We start from the raw sequence: 20,887 nt of genomic DNA, 5'->3' as shown, positions 1-20,887 counted from the left end.
TATGTATAAAGCAATACAACCTATTAGTTCCTTTGGGGAGGTGTTTGGATTCAGTGTCAGGAAAAGCTCTAAACACTTGATGTAAAACATTGATTTTGAGGCTCAAATGTTGAGTACAAATTCTCAATTTAGGTAAAACAGGAGCAGCAACTTGAACATGCATTGATGTGTTTAGGGAGGATCATTGGATAGAGAAGTATGGTGAAGCCAGCATTTCCCAGAGTTTGCTCTGCTGAATACCCGTTCTGTAAGATGCTTCTTCCAACAGAAGTTTCCACGATCAAAGAAGTTGGAGTAAAACTGACTAACTGTGTTGCCATGTCGTACAACGGATCACAACATTCCACTTTCTATTAGCAAGGAGCTCAGTACTACAATCAAGTCCAAGGACACAATAAACCAGTTTCAAAATCCCAGCTTTGAGGATTGGTTTATTGGGACTTCCCATACTGATTTGTGATTCACTCAAGGTTTAGAAAACATACCTGTTACTTGAACAGAGAAAAATTTTAAATTATTACTAATGATAAGTTGTTAATTAACTGAAAAGATAACAAGAAAACAATAATCTATCACAGTGTTAGCAAATTCAGGAAGCAGCTAACCCCTCTAGGGCTGCGGGAACAAAGGGAAGAGTTTGGAATTATTAAAATTCAGGAGCTTAGAGGAACATCCCTCTGGAGTCCCTCAGAGAAGGGGGTGCTGCTGAGCTTGGATTGGTGACTTAAGGCGGGGCATGATGAGGCTGATTTTGCAAGTTTTTAAAACTGAAAATAGAGCATCCAACCACTGTAGAACAATATAATGCGGTCTAATATTCATGTAATTGGAGCCTCTAAAGGAGAATAGAGAGAGAGATTGGGGCAGAAGAAACATTTCAAAAGATGATGACCGAGAAATTTCCAAATATAGTGAAAGCATCAAACCACAGACCCAGGAAACCCAGAGAACTCCAATATTATATACTGCTGTGTAACAAATTACCCTGAAATTTAGTGGCTTAAAGCAACAAATATTTCTTATCACCAAGTTTCTGTGGGTGAGAAATTCAGGAGTGACTTTGCGTGGTGGTTCTGTCACCCACTGTGGAGAAAAGCAGTGATAGAGAAGCCACAGGGCCTTTTAGGACTAGTCTCTCAAGTCACACATTGACATTTCCATCTGATTCTACTTGTTAGTAGCAAGTTACTATGTCTGGCCCACACCCAAGAGGGGGGAAATTAGGTTCCATATCTCCACTTCAACTATGAAGGAGAAATAAAGATTTTTTAAAGGTAAACAAAATGAAGATTATTCATTACCAGCAGACTTGCACTATAAGAAATGTTAAAGGAAGTTTTTCAGGCAAAAGGACTATGACAGCAGAAAGAAATTGGTATCTACACAACAAAATGAAGATCTTAAAAAATGATTAAAATAAAGTGATATATGAGACACTTTTTTCTTATTTTTATTTGTTCTAAAGATAATGAACTGTCTAAAGTAGAAATAGTGGCAAATTATTGTGGGTTTATAGCACATATAAGGGAATGTGTGACAAAAATAGCACAAAAATTGCGAGGGAGGAATTGTAAGTATTCAGTTGTAAGGTTTTTACCTTGCACATGAAGCAGTATAATATTTGAAGGTAGACTGTGCTAAAGATGTAAATTATAAGCTCTAGGGTAACTACTAAAATATTTTTTTTAAGTATAAATAATAAGCTAATAATGGAGATATGAAGGAATCATAAAAATATTTAATTCAAAGTCAGGAAAAGAAGAAGAAACAAAAAAGAGATGGGGCAAAGAGAAAATAACAAGGTAATAGATTTTAATCCAACCATATCAATAATTAAATTAAATGTGAATGATCTAAACACAGATTTAAAGATTAAAAATTAATATCTAACTATATGCTGACTAAAGGAAACCCACTTTAAATATAAAGCTTAAAAGTTAAAAGATGGAAAAAATATATACCATGCAAGTACCAATAAAAATAAAGCCAGAATGACTATTTTAATATCAGACAGTGTGGATATCACAAGAGCAGTATGTAATGTTAAAAGGGACAGCTCACCAAAAAGACTTAACAACATTGTTTGTGCACCAAAAGCAGATCTTGAAAATATTTGAGGCAAAAACTGATAGAACTGAAAGGAGAAAGAAACAAATCCACAATTATGTTTGGAGACTTCAACACCATTCTCTCAGTAATTGGTAGAAAAAGTAGGAAAACAGTACCTAAATTGCTAATTTTAGTAGCAAATAGACCAACTAAAAGAAAAATGGCTCATTCAAGGGTACAAAGGCATGTTTTACATTTCTTCTCCCATTTTATTATAGTTGTTAATCACCTCATTTATTTTTATAAATGCTCACCTTATATTAAAAATATTTTTTCTTTGGAAAGTCATGTAAATCAAGCTTTACAATATCAACCCCACTTTTCCCCTTTGATTTGTATTTTAATTTCAGAGGTAGTTAGTCTACATTTCTAATTCATTTTCACAAGTCAGTAGCTCCTAATATTTAAGATTTAGGCTTCCTAATAGATGTACAAAATCTATCTAAAGAAAACTATAAGAGGACTTCCCTGGAAGTCCGACTTTGGAGGATTAACCAAGATGGCGGACAGAGGAGAAGCCACAGTGAGACGGTAGGTGGGGCGCAATCAGAGTAAAATCTAATCCCATAACTGCTGGGTGGGTGACTCACAGACTGGCGAACACTTATACCACAGAAGTCCACCCACTGGAGTGAAGGTTCTGAGCCCCCCGTCAGGCTTCCCAACCTGGGTGTCCGGCAACAGGAGGAGGAATTCCTAGAGAATCAGACTTTGAAGCCTAGTGGGAATTGACTGCAGGACTTCGACAGGACTGGGGGAAACAGAGACCCCACTCTTGGAGGGCACACACAAAGTAGTGTGCGCATCGGGACCCAGGGGAAGGAGCAGTGACCCTGGGGGAGACTGAACCAGACCTACCTGCTGGTGTTGGGGGGTCTCCTGCAGAGGCGGGGGGTGGCTCTGTTTCACTGTGGGGACAAGGACTCTGGCAGCGGAGGTTCTGGGAAGTGCTCCTTGGCGTGAGCCCTCCCAGGGTCTGCCATTAACCCCACCAAAGAGCCCAGGTAGGCTCCAGTGTTGGGTTGCCTCAGGCAAAACAACCAACAGGGAGGGAACCCAGCCCCACCCATCAACAGTCAAGTGGATTAAAGTTTTACTGAGATCTGACCACCACAGCAACTGTCAGCTCTACCCACCACCAGAGCCTCCCATCAAGCCTCTTAGATAGCCTCAACCACCAGAGGGCAGAGAGCAGAAGCAAGAAAAACTACAATCCTGCAGCCTGTGGACCAAAAACCACAGTTACAGAAAGATAGACAAGATGAAAAGGCAGAGGGCTATGTACCAGATGAAGGAACAAGAAAAAATCCCAGAAAAACAACTAAATGAAGTGGAGATAGGCAACCTTCCAGAAAAAGAATTCAGAATAATGATAGTGAAGATGATCCAGGACCTCGGAATAAGAATGGAGGCAAAGATTGAGAAGATGCAAGAAATGATTAACAAAGACCTAGAAGAATTAAAGAACAAACAAACAGAGATGACCAATACAATAACTGAAATGAAAACTACACTAGAAGGAATCAATAGCAGAATAACTGAGGCAGAAGAACGGATAAGTGACCTGGAAGACAGAATGGTGGAATTCACTGCTGCGGAACAGACTAAAGAAAAAAGAATGAAAAGAAATGAAGACAGCCTAAGAGACCTCTGGGACAACATTAAACACAACAACATTCGCATTATAGGGGTCCCAGAAGGTGAAGAGAGAGAGAAAGGACCAGAGAAAATATTTGAAGAGATTATAGTCGAAAACTTCCCTAACATGGGAAAGGAAATAGCCACCCAAGTCCAGGAAGGGCAGAGAGTCCCATACAGGATAAACCCAAGGAGAAACACTCCGAGACACATAGTAATCAAAGTGGCAAACATTAAAGACAAAGAAAAATTATTGAAAGCAGCAAGGGAAAAATGACAAATAATATACAAGGGAACTCCCATAAGGTTAACAGCTGATTTCTCAGCAGAAACTCTGCAAGCCAGAAGGGAGTGGCATGATATACTTAAAGTGATGAAAGGGAAGAACCTACAACCAAGATTACTCTACCCGGCAAGGATCTCATTTAGATTTGATGGAGAAATCAAAAGCTTTACAGACAAGCAAAAGCTAAGAGAATTCAGCACCACCAAACCAGCTCTACAACAAATGCTAAAGGAACTTCTCTAAGTGGGACACACAAGAGAAGAAAAGGACCTACAAAAACAAACCCAAAACAATTAAGAAAATGGTCATAGGAACATACATATCGATAATTACCTTAAACGTGAATGGATTAAATGCCCCAACCAAAAGACATAGACTGGCTGAATGGATACAAAAACAAGACCCATATATATGCTGTCTACAAGAGACCCACTTTAGACCTAGGGACACATACAGACTGAAAGTGAGGGGATGGAAAAAGATATTCCATGCAAATGGAAATCAAAAGAAAGCTGGAGTAGCTATACTCATATCAGATAAAATAGACTTTAAAATAAAGAATGTTACAAGAGACAAGGAAGGACACTACATAATGATAAAGGGATCAATCCAAGAAGAAGATATAACAATTATAAATATATATGCACCCAACATAGGAGCACCTCAATACATAAGGCAACTGCTAACAGCTATAAAAGAGGAAATTGACAGTAACACAATCATAGTGGGGGACTTTAACACCTCACTTACACCAATGGACAGATCATCCAAAATGAAAATAAATAAGGAAACAGAAGCTTTAAATGACACAATAGACCAGATAGATTTAATTGATATATATAGGACATTCCATCCAAAAACAGCAGATTACACGTTCTTCTCAAGTGCGCACGGAACATTCTCCAGGATAGATCACATCTTGGGTCACAAATCAAGCCTCAGTAAATTTAAGAAAATTGAAATCATATCAAGCATCTTTTCTGACCACAACGCTATGAGATTAGAAATGAACTACAGGGGAAAAAACGTAAAAAAGGCAAACACATGGAGGCTAAACAATACGTTACTAAATAACCAAGAGATCACTGAAGAAATGAAAGAGGAAATAAAAAAATACCTAGAGACAAATGACAATGAAAACACGACGACCCAAAACCTATGGGATGCAGCGAAAGCGGTTCTAAGAGGGAAGTTTATAGCTATACAAGCCTACCTAAAGAAACAAGAAAAATCTCAAGTAAACGATCTAACCTTACACCTAAAGAAACTAGAGAAAGAAGAACAAACAAAACCCAAAGTTAGCAGAAGGAAAGAAATCATAAAGATCAGAGCAGAAATAAATGAAATAGAAACAAAGAAAACAATAGCAAAGATCAATAAAACTAAAAGTTGGTTCTTTGAGAAGATAAACAAAACTGATAAGCCATTAGCCAGACTCATCAAGAAAAAGAGGGAGAGGACTCAAATCAATAAAATCAGAAATGAAAAAGGAGAAGTTACAACAGACACCACAGAAATACAAAGCATCCTAAGAGACTACTACAAGCAACTTTATGCCAATAAAATGGACAACCTGGAAGAAATGGACAAATTCTTAGAGAGGTATAACCTTCCAAGACTGAACCAGGAAGAAACAGAAAATATGAACAGACCAATCACAAGTAATGAAATTGAAACTGTGATTAAAAATCTTCCAACAAACAAAAGTCCAGGACCAGATGGCTTCACAGGTGAATTCTATCAAACATTTAGAGACGAGCTAACACCTATCCTTCTCAAACTCTTCCAAAAAATTGCAGAGGAAGGAACACTCCCAAACTCATTCTATGAGGCCACCATCACCCTGATACCAAAACCAGACAAAGACACTACAAAAAAAGAAAATTACAGACCAATATCACTGATGAATATAGATGCAAAAATCCTCAACAAAATACTAGCAAACAGAATCCAACAACACATTAAAAGGATCATACACCACGATCAAGTGGGATTTATCCCAGGGATGCAAGGATTCTTCAATATACGCAAATCAATCAATGTGATACACCATATTAACAAATTGAAGAATAAAAACCATATGATCATCTCAATAGATGCAGAAAAAGCTTTTGACAAAATTCAACACCCATTTATGATAAAAACTCTACAGAAAGTGGGCGTAGAGGGAACCTACCTCAACATAATAAAGGCCATATATGACAAACCCACAGCAAACATCATTCTCAATGGTGAAAAACTGAAAGCATTTCCTCTAAGATCAGGAACGAGACAAGGATGTCCACTCTCACCACTATTATTCAACATACTTCTGGAAGTCCTAGCCACGGCAATCAGAGAAGAAAAAGAAATAAAAGGAATACAAATTGGAAAAGAAGAAGTAAAACTGTCACTGTTTGCGGATGACATGATACTATACATAGAGAATCCTAAAACTGCCACCAGAAAACTGCTAGAGCTAATTAATGAATATGGTAAAGTTGCAGGATACAAAATGAATGCACAGAAATGTCTTGCATTCCTATACACTAATGATGAAATATCTGAAAGAGAAATTAAGGAAACACTCCCATTTACCATTGCAACAAAAAGAATAAAATACCTAGGAATAAACCTACCTAGGGAGACAAAAGACCTGTATGCAGAAAACTATAAGACACTGATGAAAGAAATTAAAGATGATACAAAGAGTTGGAGAGATATACCATGTTCTTGGATTGGAAGAATCAATATTGTGAAAATGACTCTACTACCCAAAGCAATCTACAGATTCAATGCAATCCCTATCAAATTACCAATGGCATTTTTTACGGAGCTAGAACAAATCATCTTAAAATTTGTATCAGACACAAAAGACCCCGAATAGCCAAAGCAGTCTTGAGGCAAAAAAATGGAGCTGGAGGAATCAGACTCCCTGACTTCAGACTCTACTACAAAGCTACAGTAATCAAGACAATATGGTACTGGCACAAAAACAGAGACATAGATCAATGGAACAAGATAGAAAGCCCAGAGATTAACCCACGCACCTATGGTCAACTAATCTATGACAAAGGAGGCAAAGATATACAATGGAGAAAAGACAGTCTCTTCAATAAGTGGTGCTGGGAAAACTGGACAGCTACATGTAAAAGAATGAAATTAGAATACTCCCTAACACCATACACAAAAATAAACTCAAAATGGATTAGAGACCTAAGTATAAGACTGGACACTATAAAACTCTTAGAGGAAAACATAGGAAGAACACTCTTTGACATAAATCACAGCAAGATCTTTTTTGATCCACCTCCTAGGGTAATGGAAATAAAAACAAAAATAAACAAATGGGACCTAATGAAACTTCAAAGCTTTTGCACAGCAAAGGAAACCATAAACAAGACGAAAAGACAACCCTCAGAATGGGAGAAAATATTTGCAAACGAATCAACGGACAAAGGATTAATCTCCAAAATATATAAACAGCTCATTCAGCTCAATATTAAAGAAACAAACACCCCAATCCAAAAATGGGCAGAAGACCTAAATAGACATTTCTCCAAAGAAGACATACAGACGGCCATGAAGCACATGAAAAGATGCTCAACATCACTAATTATTAGAGAAATGCAAATCAAAACTACAATGAGGTATCACCTCACTCCTGTTAGAATGGGCATCATCAGAAAATCTACAAACAACAAAATGCTGGAGAGGGTGTGGAGAAAAGGGAACCCTCTTGCACTGTTGGTGGGAATGTAAATTGATACAGCCACTATGGAGAACAATATGGAGGTTCCTTAAAAAACGAAAAATAGAATTACCATATGACCCAGCAATCCCACTAGTGGGCATATTCCCAGAGAAAACCGTAATTCAAAAAGACACATGCATCCGAATGTTCATTGCAGCACTATTTACAATAGCCAGGTCATGGAAGCAACCTAAATGCCCATCAACAGACGAATGGATAAAGAAGATGTGGTACATATATACAATGGAATATTACTCAGCCATAAAAGGGAACGAAATTGAGTCATTTGTTGAGAAGTGGATGGATCTAGAGACTGTTATACAGAGTGAAGTAAGTCAGAAAGAGAAAAACAAATATCGTATATTAATGCATGTATGTGGAACCTAGAAAAATGGTACAGATGAGCCGGTTTGCAGGGCAGAAGTTGAGACACAGATGTAGAGAATGGACATATGGACACCAAGGGGGGAAAACTGCGGTGGGGTGGGGATGGCGGTGTGCTGAATTGGGCGATTGGGATTGACATGTATACACTGATGTGTATAAAATTGATGCCTAATAAGAACCTGCAGTATAAAAAAACAAACAAAACAACTAATACTAAACTTTCATTGGGTTATTTGTATGGAAATACGTTAATATAAATGTTTCAGACATTACATGAAATTTCTAAAAATCTTATATTTGTATTTGTATGGAAATATGTATGGAAATATGTTAATATAAATGTTTCAGACATTATAAGAAAAAAAAAAAAAAAGAGGACTTCCCTGGTGGTACAGTGGTTAAGTACCTGCCTGCCAATGCAGGGGACATGGGTTCGAGCCCTGGTCCAGGAAGATCCCACATGCCGCAGAGCAACTAAGCTTGTGTGCCACAACTACTAAGCCTGCGCTCTAGAGCCTGCAAGCCACAACTACTGAGCCCATGTGCCACAACTACTGAAGTCCGAGTGCCGTGCTCCACAACAAGAGAAGCCACTGCAGTGAGAAGCCCATGCACTGCAACAAAGAGTAGTCCCCTTTGTCGTAGTGAGTAGTTGCTCCCTGCAACTACAGAAAGCCCGTGCACAGCAGTGAAGACCCAACGCAACCAAAAATAAATAAATTTATTAAAAAAAAACTATAAGACACTTCTGAGAAACACAAAGTTGACTTGAACAAATTGAAAGACCTCCCACATTCTTGGCTAAGAATTAAATATCATAAAGTTGATAGTTCTCCCCATATGAATATATAAAGTTAATATAATTTGAATAAAAATATCAAAAAATATATTTTTCTGGAGCTGGAAAGTTTATTTTAAAGTTAATATGGAAAAATAAACAAACAAGAATAGTCAGGAAAATCTACATATGTTATATCTTCCCACAAATAATGATTATTATTTAGCCTTGAACCATCCATTATGTTTAAAACCAAAAAAATGTATTTTATATTAACCCATATATTCATCATTTCTGGTGCCCTTCATTCCTTTGGGTAGATCCAAATTTCCATCTGGTCTCATTTCCCCTTTGCTTGAAGAGCTTCCTTTAACTCTTTTTGTAGTGAAGATCTGTTGGTAATGACTTCTCTTTGTTTTTACTTTTCTGAAAAATTATTTTGATTTCAATTTTTAATATATTTGCTGGGTAAATAAATCTGCTCTCTTTTTCTTTCAGTACTTTAAGGATGTGTCTCCGTTATCTTTTGGCTTGCATAGTTTGAGAAGTCTGCTGTAATTCCTAGTCTTGTTCCTCTGTATATGTATGTGTGTATGTGTTAACTCTGTTAACTCTGGCTGCTTTTAACATTTTTCTCTTTATTGTTGGTTTTCAGCAATTTTGATTATACTGTGCCTTGGCATAGTTTTCTTTCTTTTTATTCCACTTGGGATTCATTGAGCTTCCTGGAACTGTGGTTTTGCAGTTTTCATCAATTTTGGAAAATTTAAACTTTTATTTCTTCAAATATTTTTCTAGCACCCCCTCTCTCTCTCTTTTCCTCTCGGGACTCCAATTGTACATATGGTAGGCCACTTGATATCCCAGATGGCTATTCATTTCTTTCTAGTCTTTTTTTCATGGTGCTTTATTTTGGATAGTTTCTATTGCTATGTCTTCAAGTTCATTGGTATTATCTTCTAAACCGTTTAATCTGTTCTAAATCCCATCCAGTGCATTTTTCATTTCTTATATTGTACTTCTCTACTTTAGAAGTCCCATTTGAAACTTCATTATATCTTCCATATATCTCCTCATCATGGTCATGTTTCTTCATATTTTCTGGAGCACAAAGAGAATATTTGTATTTGGTATTGTGAAAAATGAATAAAGGAAAACCTTATTCAAAGGGAGTTGGGAAGTCCTGAAGGGGAAATTCTCACACACCACTTGTCACAGCTTACTTGACATACCCTAGCAGAAAGAAGGAAGATTTTCTCCTTTCCAAGCAACAACCCAGCCAATGAGACGCTGCCACAACCCCAAACTCTCACTCCCCTCCAATGAGCTTTTGTTCAAAACAGCCCCTCCCAAATTCCTCTTCCTCTATAAAGAATGCTCCTCTCCTTTGTTCTCTATACTTGCCTATGGTTCACCATGGTTTTCATGTTCCAAATTGCAATTCCTCCATTTTTCACTAACAAACTCGATTTTGCTGGATAAACCACTTACCTTTTTTGTTTAAAAGGTTGATGTTACTTGGTGTCAGAAGTGGGATCTGTAGGCAATGAATCCCTAAGGAACTAACAACATAGCAATAGAAACTATCCAGAATCATGTGCATTACCCACTTGAGCCCTTTGCACTCTTCATTTCATTGAGTCTTTTTTTTTTCCTTTTGGTTCAGTAAGTCTCTGCTAATATTTGAGCTACCTCCTTTTGTTTAAGCTCTCCAACTTTAATTCAGTAGCTGTTTTTGTTTTCGTTAAGGCATCGTCCTTTTGGTGAGTCCACATTTGTTTTCTGAACCTCAGGTTCTAAAGTGTGGGATCCCAATTCTCTAAATTCTCTCAGGAGGAGCCTCCTTCTGGGACCCCAGCTAGTTTTATGTTCAAAAACTATAGTCCCGCTTCATGTACATTTTAAGCTAAATGGACCAACTTAACCAAAAATAATTTACAACTCCAATGGCCATTATGGGGAACTTTCAACATCCCAAAACTTGTTTTTCTCATAACTAAATTAGAAGACTGCAGCTCTAAAATTAAACAGAATGAATGGGATCCCTATTTTAATCGGAAACGGGAGGCTTCCAAATGCATTCAAAAATAGAATCTCCTCATTACAAAATACCATTTCTAAATTAACCAATGTAAGCAAACAATTGAAATAAAACAAGAAAGCTTCTGAGGCTTCTTTTCCCTCTCCCCCACCCTCTTTGTCTCTGGCGCCATCTTCCTCTTTCCCTTCTGTGCCATCCTCACCTCCTCTATACCCTCTGCTTCCTCATTCTAAATGTCTCATTGAACTTCCATTTTTCTTCGAAGCTCTCCCCACTTCCTCCTCCCCTGAATCTATTAAAACCTGTCCCTTTGAAATCAGGCTAAGAATCCAAATGCTAAGCCCCTAATTTCTTATGTTCCCTGAACTAAAACTATGAGCCATAGTCAAAATTTTTCCTAAAGTATCTAAGGATCCCCACAGATTTGCTGAGGAATTTAATATAGTCATTCATACATATCAACTTGGTTTCTCTGACTTATATTAGCTTGTCAGTGAAGGCCAGGCCCAACACTGAATGAAAACTGTTAATTGGGATGATCTCAAGAAGCCTTTAAAATTATAATCTGGAGAAAAATCACCATTGCTTTATTATATGATCAGGATCAGGGAATTGCCGGGTAACTCCATTTGTCAATTCCTAGGGCTTTCCCAAAGCCAGCTGATAGAAACAAAATTCAGGCTTGTCCCCAGAAGCCCAGTGATCTGTGCATGATTATTATGGCCAGCTCCAAATTGTCTTTAAAAAATTCTGGCCTTCCTTTGAATGTTGAATCCACTCGGGGAGCCTTTAATTCTATGTTAGTTAATGAGCTGAACCAGGATCTTTCTCTTCTAGTTAAAAGGATCAGGATAGAATGGGAAACTACACCCTCTCCAGGTTTAGTTAATTTAGCCAACCAGCTCACCCACATCCTGGATGATTCACCTAAAGTAAGACCACAAAAATCCTAAATTTTCAACTCTAGCAAATGGAGGCCCCTAAACAAAATTAAAACCCTCTTGGTCTCTGCCATTATTGCAAAAAACCAGGACATTAGAAGAAAACCTATTACAAGCTTAAGTGCCCAGGTGTCTTCAGTCCTCTAACCAGTCTTTCCAATGCCCTCCTAACCCCCAATGACAGGACTCTGAGGAACTAGAGAGGTTTTCCCAAGCCTTCCCCTTAGTCAACTTGGAGAAACTACTCTCCAGACTGGGAATGGATCTCTCTGTGTTCTTACTGACCCTGGAGCTACACTCTTGGTGCTCAACCCCACTGTTATTAAACAGCTCCTACTTTGGGTATCAAAACTGTCCAAATGGTGGGGGTCTCAAATATCCTTCAACAGGTTCCTGTTTCTAAACCTATCTCCTTTTACTTAGGCCCTCTAAGAGACACCCACCATTTTCTCCTTAGTTCTCCTTCTCCTATGCATTTACTGGGCCAAGATTTCTTAGAAAAATATCATGCTAGAATTTCTTTCTCCAAAAACGGGGAAATAATTCTAGAATTTGATAGCAGCAACCAAAATGGACAACTAGACAAAACAAATGATCCTTCAACATCTTTTATTTGTTCTACCTCTGATGGCACTAGAGCTCATTCTAAAGACACTAGTTATTTGTCTCTATTGATCAGCTACCACCCTCCTTAAGGGCAACATCCTTAACTGACATTGGCACAATCCACAGTGCACCTTCTATTAAGATCCAAAGAGATTCCTCAAAGCCTTTCCCCAGAATTAATAAATACCCTATAAATATGGAGGCCCTCCAGGCCATTAAGTCAATAATAGAATACTAGAAGGTCCTGGGCCTCATTTTCCCCCGCACTAGTCCCGGCAACACCCCTATTTTACCTGTCAAGGAACCCAATGGTTGGGGATGGAGATTTGTCCAAGACCTCTGAGCCATAAACAGTATTGTTACCCCTCATCACCTTGTTGTTCTCAATCCCTATATATTACTAGACTCCATCCCCACTGAAAGCTAATTTTTCATTGTGATTTATTTATGTAGTGCCTTCTTTAGCATCCCAGTGGATAAAGATAGTCAATATCTCTTTGCCTCTATTTGGGAATGACAACAATACACCTGGACGGTAATGCCCAGGGTTTTACCAAAAGTCCTTCTTACTTCTCACAAACCTTCAACGCTGATTTAGATGATATAAAATTTCCTGGAGACTCTTACTTTATTACAATGTGTAGACAATTTGCTTCTCTACCCTGCTTTCCATGTCTCCTTTAGGAAGACAGCATTCACCTGTTAAAACTTTTAGCCTCAAAGGAACATAAAATTTCTAAGGAGAAACTGCAATTTTTTCAGACCCAAGTTTGTTTTTTGGGGCCCGCTCTCAGAACAAGGGCTGAACCTAGATCCAGATAGGCTTCATGGGATCCTGAACTTCCCCAAAACCCCAAATCAAACCCCAACTACAAGTTTTCTCAGATTGGCTGGCTACTGGCAGAACCAAATTCTGAACTTTTCTCTCACGGCCCAGTCTTTATATGCATTACTAAAGGACACCAAACCTGACCCTATTGCTTGAAAAGATCAGGATGACCTAGCCTTTAACACCAGAAAGGAAAGCTTGATAAATTCCCCTGCCCTTGGTCACCTTAATTATCAACTTCCCTTTTTCCTCTTCATATATGAGAAGGATGGAAGCACTCTTGGAGTACTTACCCAAAAACATGGGGATCACTATTGCCCCATAGAGTACTACAGTCAGCAGTTAAGTACTGCTGTTAAGTACACTGTTAACTACTATGGTTTAGCATTGGTTCAAGGATACCCCCCTCATTTCAGAGCCATCCCTGCCACTGTCCTTTTAGTTAAGGCCGCTGGAGAAATAGCCATGGGATCCCCTCTAACCATCTTTGTACACCATGCAGTAGAAGCCCTCCTGAATTCTCAGCACACTCAACACCTTTCAGCCAGTTGTCTCACCTCTTGCTAACTGCTCCTTATATAGCTCTTTCTCACTGTAATAACCTAAGCCCTGCCATCCTTCTTCCCTCCTATAAAAATGATACTCCTCATGACTCTTAGACTCTGACAGATCACTTTTTGACCACTCACAATGATTTACAGGAAACTTGTCTAACCAATGCTGAGTTCTCATGGTTTACCAACGCTTCTTATTTCAAGGATGAAAATGGTAAACTTTGTGTTGGATATGAAATGCAGCTCCTTTTGAAGTCATGGAGGCAGTATCTTTGCCTTTGGCTACCTTGGCCCAACAGGCTGAATTATATGCTCTTACTTGAGCTTGTACTCTAGCCCAGGGCAAAGCCACATTTATACCAGTAGTCAGTATGCCTTTGGAGTAGACATGACTTCAGAATGCTATGGAAACAAAGAGGTTTCCTTATCTCTAATGGAGATAAAATGAAAAAATGCACTTATGTCCAAAATTTATTAGATGCCATACTCCTACTAGCCATTTTGACTATTATTAAGGTCCCTGGGCATTCCAAACTTGACTCCCCGGAAGCTAAAGGAAACCACCTAACTGATATTTCCACCAAGAATACTGCTCTCAAAGGAACCAACAACCAAATTCTGTTATGGTCCAAAGGGATGTTTCTAGATAATCTAGAAAATTTGACTAGATATGCCCAAAAATCAGCCCCAGAAAAGGAAAAACAATATTGGAAATCTAATAAAAAGAGAACCCTGCTTTGAGGCAAATACTAATCCAGTCCTTCCAGAGACTCTAAAATTCCCATTACCGACCACTGCACATGCATCAAACCATTAGTCTGTGGATAAAGTGATAACGTTTATGAATCAATAGTGGTGGGGAAATATTAATAAGGCTGAAAGAAGTGCCTACTTTGCTAGCCCTACCTGCCCAAAATATAATCCAGGGAAACCAGTCCACACTGCTCCTGGACACTTTAAATTGCCAAATGGACCATCTGAAGTTTGCCAAATGGATTTTATTCAGCTTCTTTGTCTCAGGGATATAAATATATGTTTTAGCCATGGTTTGTTTTGTTTTTCCACTTGGTCTAAACCTTTCCACGTAGATAAGCTGCTGCCACTTCAGTGGCTAAAATACTATTATAAAAGATTATCCCTACGTGGGGAATCCCTCTTGAGCTCCACAGTGACTGGGGAACCCATTTTACTAGTCAAAGGGTAAGCTGGGATGAAGTGAGAGAGTGGCATTGACATATATGCACTACCAAATGTAAAATAGATAGCTAGTGGGAAGCAGCCGCATAGCACAGGGAGATGAGCTCCGTGCTTTGTGACTACCTAGAGGGGTGGGATGGGGAGAGTGGGAGGGAAACACAAGAGGGAGGGGATATGGGGATATATGTATACGTAGAGCTGATTCACTTTGTTATACAGCAGAAACTAACACAACATTGTAAAGCAATTACACTCCAATAAAGATGTTAAAAAAATTAAAAAGTCTGCACTGTTTGGCCAGTCTTATAGCATTTTCACTGTGCTTATCATCATCCTCAAATTAATCTTTAGGACTAGTTGAAAGAATTAATGATGTCATCAAAACCCAATTGGCAAAATTTGTGGAAACCCTCCAAATACCTTGGCCAAAGGCATTGCTGTTGGTCCTTCTAAATCTCAAATCCACCCCCTTTGTAACTCATAAACTACCACCCTTTGAGATAATTGCTGGGTGCCCCATGCATATAGCTCCTGTTTCTTTTGGTCCACAAATAATAAAAAGAGATATACTTCAATATTGCAAAGGTCTAATTACATCCAGTGAAAATAACCATGCTTTAGTATTACAATCTTTTCACAGCATTCTCCCAAGAGATGAAGACCTCAAACACCAAACTTTGCAGCCTAGAGATTTCATCTATTGGAAAAGATATCTCCAGAAAGACTCTCTTCAACCCCATTGAAAAGACCCCTATCAGGTACTGTTAACCAATCCTTGTGCTGCCACACTCCTAGGAGTAGACTCTTGGATTCATGTGTCACATCTAAAGAAAGCACCAAACCCTGACTGAGCCTGTACACCAACTGCTGACCCGAAAATAAAGATTTCCAGAAATTAAAGCAGACAACAGCTGAAGGAGATGGCTTTTCCAAGATGATTGGACCAGACCTGTATACCTTTTTCTCACTGTTGCTTCTTAGCTTATTTTCTCCCTTTCTTTCTTGGAAAGGCAATGCTCTTATCCGCAATTCCCAATCTACTGCAAAAGGGGGAAAACTTTCTGAATGTTAGATCTGTCACCAGAAACTCCAATCTGTTCACTATGTCATAGACTGTTTGGTCTTACCTGTAGCCAATTTCTCTTTAGTCCCAAATGCCACTGCTGTGAGCTTATGAATGTTAGCTATTGGGTTAGACTGTTTTGACCATACCTTGTTTCAATCTTTCCCCAGTCAAAACCGTACTAGTTCAACTAAGCACCTCCATCCTCATTAATTATATGACCGTCACTCCCCCACATTCTTTTCCTTATCTAAACATGATGTGTCCCCTGCATCCAAGGGAAATACAAACAGGCTAACTTCTATTTGCAAGGCTTTCAGAAAGGACCCTTTTAGGATGGAATGACACGTTACAGAATGTCATCCCAATTCCTCTGATCTTTGGCTTAAAAAGGTCAATCAGGAAATTCCAGCTAATGGACCTATCAATAACTAGATCTTAGCTAGAGTTCTCTGCACTCCACCTGTTTTCATTTTTGTCTTCAGTGAACAGCATTTCCCATGGGGATATGAATGTTTAGATAGCTGGCGAATTGGAAGTCAATGCTTATTGGGACATTTAATTGTTCCTGTTAACATACATAACAAACCAGAAGTTTCCCATTGGCCCACCCCATTAAGCTTCTGTGGCTGCCTTAAATGGAAACTTCTAGGAGGCATACGTGACTCCAGGTTTGCCTCCATAGGGAGAGCCTTTCTCCCTTGGGTTGGAGTATGTGCCAGTGAATACATTATCAGAAATCTTTCCCTACCATTACGAGGGCTATCCAATTCCCCAGCCAAGGCAGTAGTGACCCAACAAAAATTACTTGACTTGTTGGCGAAAGTATTTTTAGACAGTCACACAGCTCTGGATTACCTGCTTTGTGAACAAGGCAGCATTCGTGCAATAACAAATACCACCTATTGCACATGGATAGATGCCCCTGGAGAGGCAGAAACCCAATTATGTAAGATCAGGGAACAGTGCACTGGTTAACACAAATATAACCCGACTCTCCATGGTCCTTTGATTTTGTCAGTTGGCTACCTTCAAGTCTAAAGTCCTGGTTTAGAACCATGATACAATCTGGATTTGTCATATAACTTTAAATGTTGCTTTGCATAATTATTTTTAAGTTTTGTACCTATTGCCTGTCAAACTCTTGTAGAAACAATGTACTGATAAAGTGATGCTAGCTCAATGCTTCAAGATGATCTCCAACACTTATGACCTTGATAAGATATAGACTTTAGATGAGAAATGCCTGAGAGTTCTCTCTCCTACCCTTCCTTGTTACTCAAGTGTGGCTTCAGTGGCTTCCAATCTGTATACTTTCCCTCCAGTGTGGGACATGACAACCAGGAAAGGTTCTTCCTGGCATCAAAGGGATAAAACCACTAAATATGGGAAAACTGACTCTTGATCAGTGATGCTTTAGAGGAAAGATCTTGACCAAAAGGGTGAAATGTGAAAATGAATAAAGGGAAACCTCATTCAAAATTGAGTCAGGAAGTCCTGAAGGGGGAGCTCTCACAAACATACCACTCATTGCAGCATACCTCAACAGGAAGCTTACTTTACATACCCTAGCAGAAAGAAGGAAGATATTCTCCTTGCCCAGCAACAGCCAGCCAATAAAATCCCCTGCGACTCAACCAATAGGAAGCTGCCACAACCCTGAATTCTCGTTCTCCTCCAATGAACTTTAACTCAAAACAGTCCCTCCCATCCTCCTCCTTTCCTATATAAAAGAGCGCTCCTTTTCTTTGTTCTCTGGACTTGCCTATGAATTGGCATGGTTTGCATGTCCCAAATAGCAATTCCTCTGTTAGTCCCAAATAAAGTTGATTTTGCTAGCTAAACCACTTACCTTTTTGTTTTAAAGGTTGACATTATTTTAATATCTTTGTCTTTTAGTTACATCATCTCTTATTTCTGGGTCTGTTCCTACTGAATGATTTTTGTTATGGTTATGGGTCATATTTTCCTGATTTTTTGATTGCCAGACACTGTAAACTTTACATTGCTGGTTTCTGGATTTTGAAGCGTTCATTAATTAGGGTTTTATTTTGATATGCAGTTAAGTTACATATAATAAGTTTTATGTTTTTGAGGCTTGTCTTTAAGCTCTGTCTTGGCATGTCCAGAGCAGCTGTAGGCCAGGGCTAACTTAGCCCCACAACTAAGGTGATACCCATCCTGAGTATTCTAATCAATGCCCCTTATATTGCAAGAGCTTTCCACTCGCGTTGGTGAGAACACAAACTATTTACATTCCTGTGTGAGCACTGGTAATTGTACTGCCTGTTACTTTAGAAACTGCCTGTTACTTTAGAAACTGCCTGTTACTTTAGTTTTCTTTCACATGAACCTGGATCAATACTCAGCCAAAGATCTGCAGATCTCCAGAACTCTCCTTCTCTGCAGAGCTCCCTTTTCTCTGGTTCCCTGTCCCACAAACTCTAGCTGCCTTGCCTCCCCAAACTCTGATCACTGTCTCTTCAACCCAGTGAGACAAACAGACTTTATTCGCATTCCACCTCCCTGAGCTGCAGACTAGAAACTGTCTAGTTACTGCCTAGTAAACTGGCACAATTGTAGGGCTCAACTTGTTTGCTTCCTTTCAGGGATCATAGTCCTATGATTCCTATTGTCCAATGTCTGAAAGCATTTGCTTATTTTATCTGTTTTTTTAAAAAATTTTTTTCTAGTTGTTTACTTGGCAGGATAGATCTGAATCCTGTTACTCCATCTTGGTCAGAAGTAGAGATCTATCACTGCTTTTATTGACCTTTTTGTTCTCTTAGGGGTCATGCAGTGGTTGTGACACTCTCCAAAGTAACATTCTCCAGAACTGAGAAAGCTAAATTCCTGCTAAGCCAATAGTACCAGCCAGGCTACATTTTCATAAGGGCAGGAAGAGGGTGTTGGGCAAAGCACAGATGTCCCAGATAATGACTCTACTTCTAATTTTCTACTGTTCTGAAAAGTTCATTCCCTGACTTTGAAGCAAGTTTGCTTCAAGAACTACAATTGCAAATCCACTTCTCCAAACATCTTAAAGCAAGGATCTGTGGGTGTTAAAGTTTCTATGTTCTTATGTATCTGAAAATGTGTTTGTCATCACTCTTCACTGATAGTTTGACTTGTCAGGTTTTTTCTTAGAACCTTGTCAGGTTCTAAGGTTGTTTTTTGTTTTTTTTCCCGCAGTACTTTGAAAGTATTTTTCTGACTTTTTTTCTAGAACTATCGTTACTGATGAGAAATCTAATGACAATATTTTCTCATTCCTTATAGTGTTCTGTGTCTTCTTTATGGAAGCTTAATGATTTATTTTACTTTTCACAAGTTTCATCATGGGTTTAGACATGAGTTTTAAAAAATTAATGTCGATTAGCATTTGATAAGCTTTTAAAATCTGAAGACATGGGTCTTCAAAATTTTTTTTCTGCCAAATTGTTAGTCACTTTCTCTTAAGATATTGCCCATCCACCATTCTCTCTATTTTTTCCTCCTGAAAATATGTATCCCAAGTGTCTCTTAAAATTTCTTTTATATTTTATGTCTTTTAATAGCTTGGTTCTGGGAGTTTTCCTCAGTTCCATCTTCCTGTTCATTAATTTGCTTTTCATCTGTATTTTGTCTGCTATTTAGCCCAACAGCTGAGGTTTTTAAATTTCAAATATAGTCTTTATATCTAAGATGTCTAATTGGTTACTTTTCTTAACTACTAGGTTAATGTGTGTGTCTCATCACCTATTTTTGTTTTTGTTGATTTTCTCTTTGAAAATATTAAATGTATTTATTGAATATTTCTAACCCAGACTTCTATACTCTGTCAAGCATTTGCTGGTCGGTTTCTCCCTTGGACTGTGTGGGGATAATTTCACCCACTTTATAGAGTTGTGAGCATAAAATTAGGTAATATAAAAATTTTCTCACACCAGTGGCTAGCACATACAATCGGGCTACTATGTTCTTTTAAACACTTTTCTCAAGTTATTTGACTATATTCCTTTCTTTGATTCTCACTGGTATTCCCATCCTAACCCTTCTATTTTCAGCCATCCATTACTTCATAAAGAAAGAAATGAAAAGTACACATGTCACTCATTCCTTCTCCCAATTGCTTTCCTCTCCCATATTTAATGGCCTCTGAGGGATTCTACAACGTTCCTCAAGATGAGAAAGTGTCTATTGGTATATCTACTGGTTGACTAACAGCAGTTTTTCTTATATTCTACATTTATTTAAGGGAAACCTAAACCTACTTCCTGTGTTGATAAATTGGCTCACCACGCCTAGTTGTTGAGGTGAATTACTCTTCATCTTCTTTCTCAATCATGCAATTATCTTTATTGAGTTAATGCATGTAAAATGCTAGAACATGGTGCCATGCACATAGTGAGTTCTCAGTAAAGTTGGCTGCTATCATTATTAACATCTTTATCTTCTTAGAGAGAATGATCGTTAAAATTAATAATATTCTTTAACTATCTTATTCTACTAAGATAACAACTAGATGTTTTCTTTCTTCACCAGAGAACATAATGAGAAGAGTGATTTGAGGGTTTCTGTCTCTAACACTTAAGAGAGATGCAAAGAAAAATTTCCATAGATTTTTAAGGATTATAAAAATAAATAGAATTGTTCTCAAAGGCAATAAGATTAACTACATAAAATCAAATCCCTTCTGATCCTATGGCTGCTTCTAGTATTTGGTAAATATAATCTTGTAATCTA

Source organism: Eschrichtius robustus, chromosome 1 (assembly GCF_028021215.1).
Source record: "Eschrichtius robustus isolate mEscRob2 chromosome 1, mEscRob2.pri, whole genome shotgun sequence".
In the NCBI taxonomy this organism is placed as follows: Eukaryota; Metazoa; Chordata; class Mammalia; order Artiodactyla; family Eschrichtiidae; genus Eschrichtius; species Eschrichtius robustus.
Note: the sequence above shows the minus strand (reverse complement) of the source record.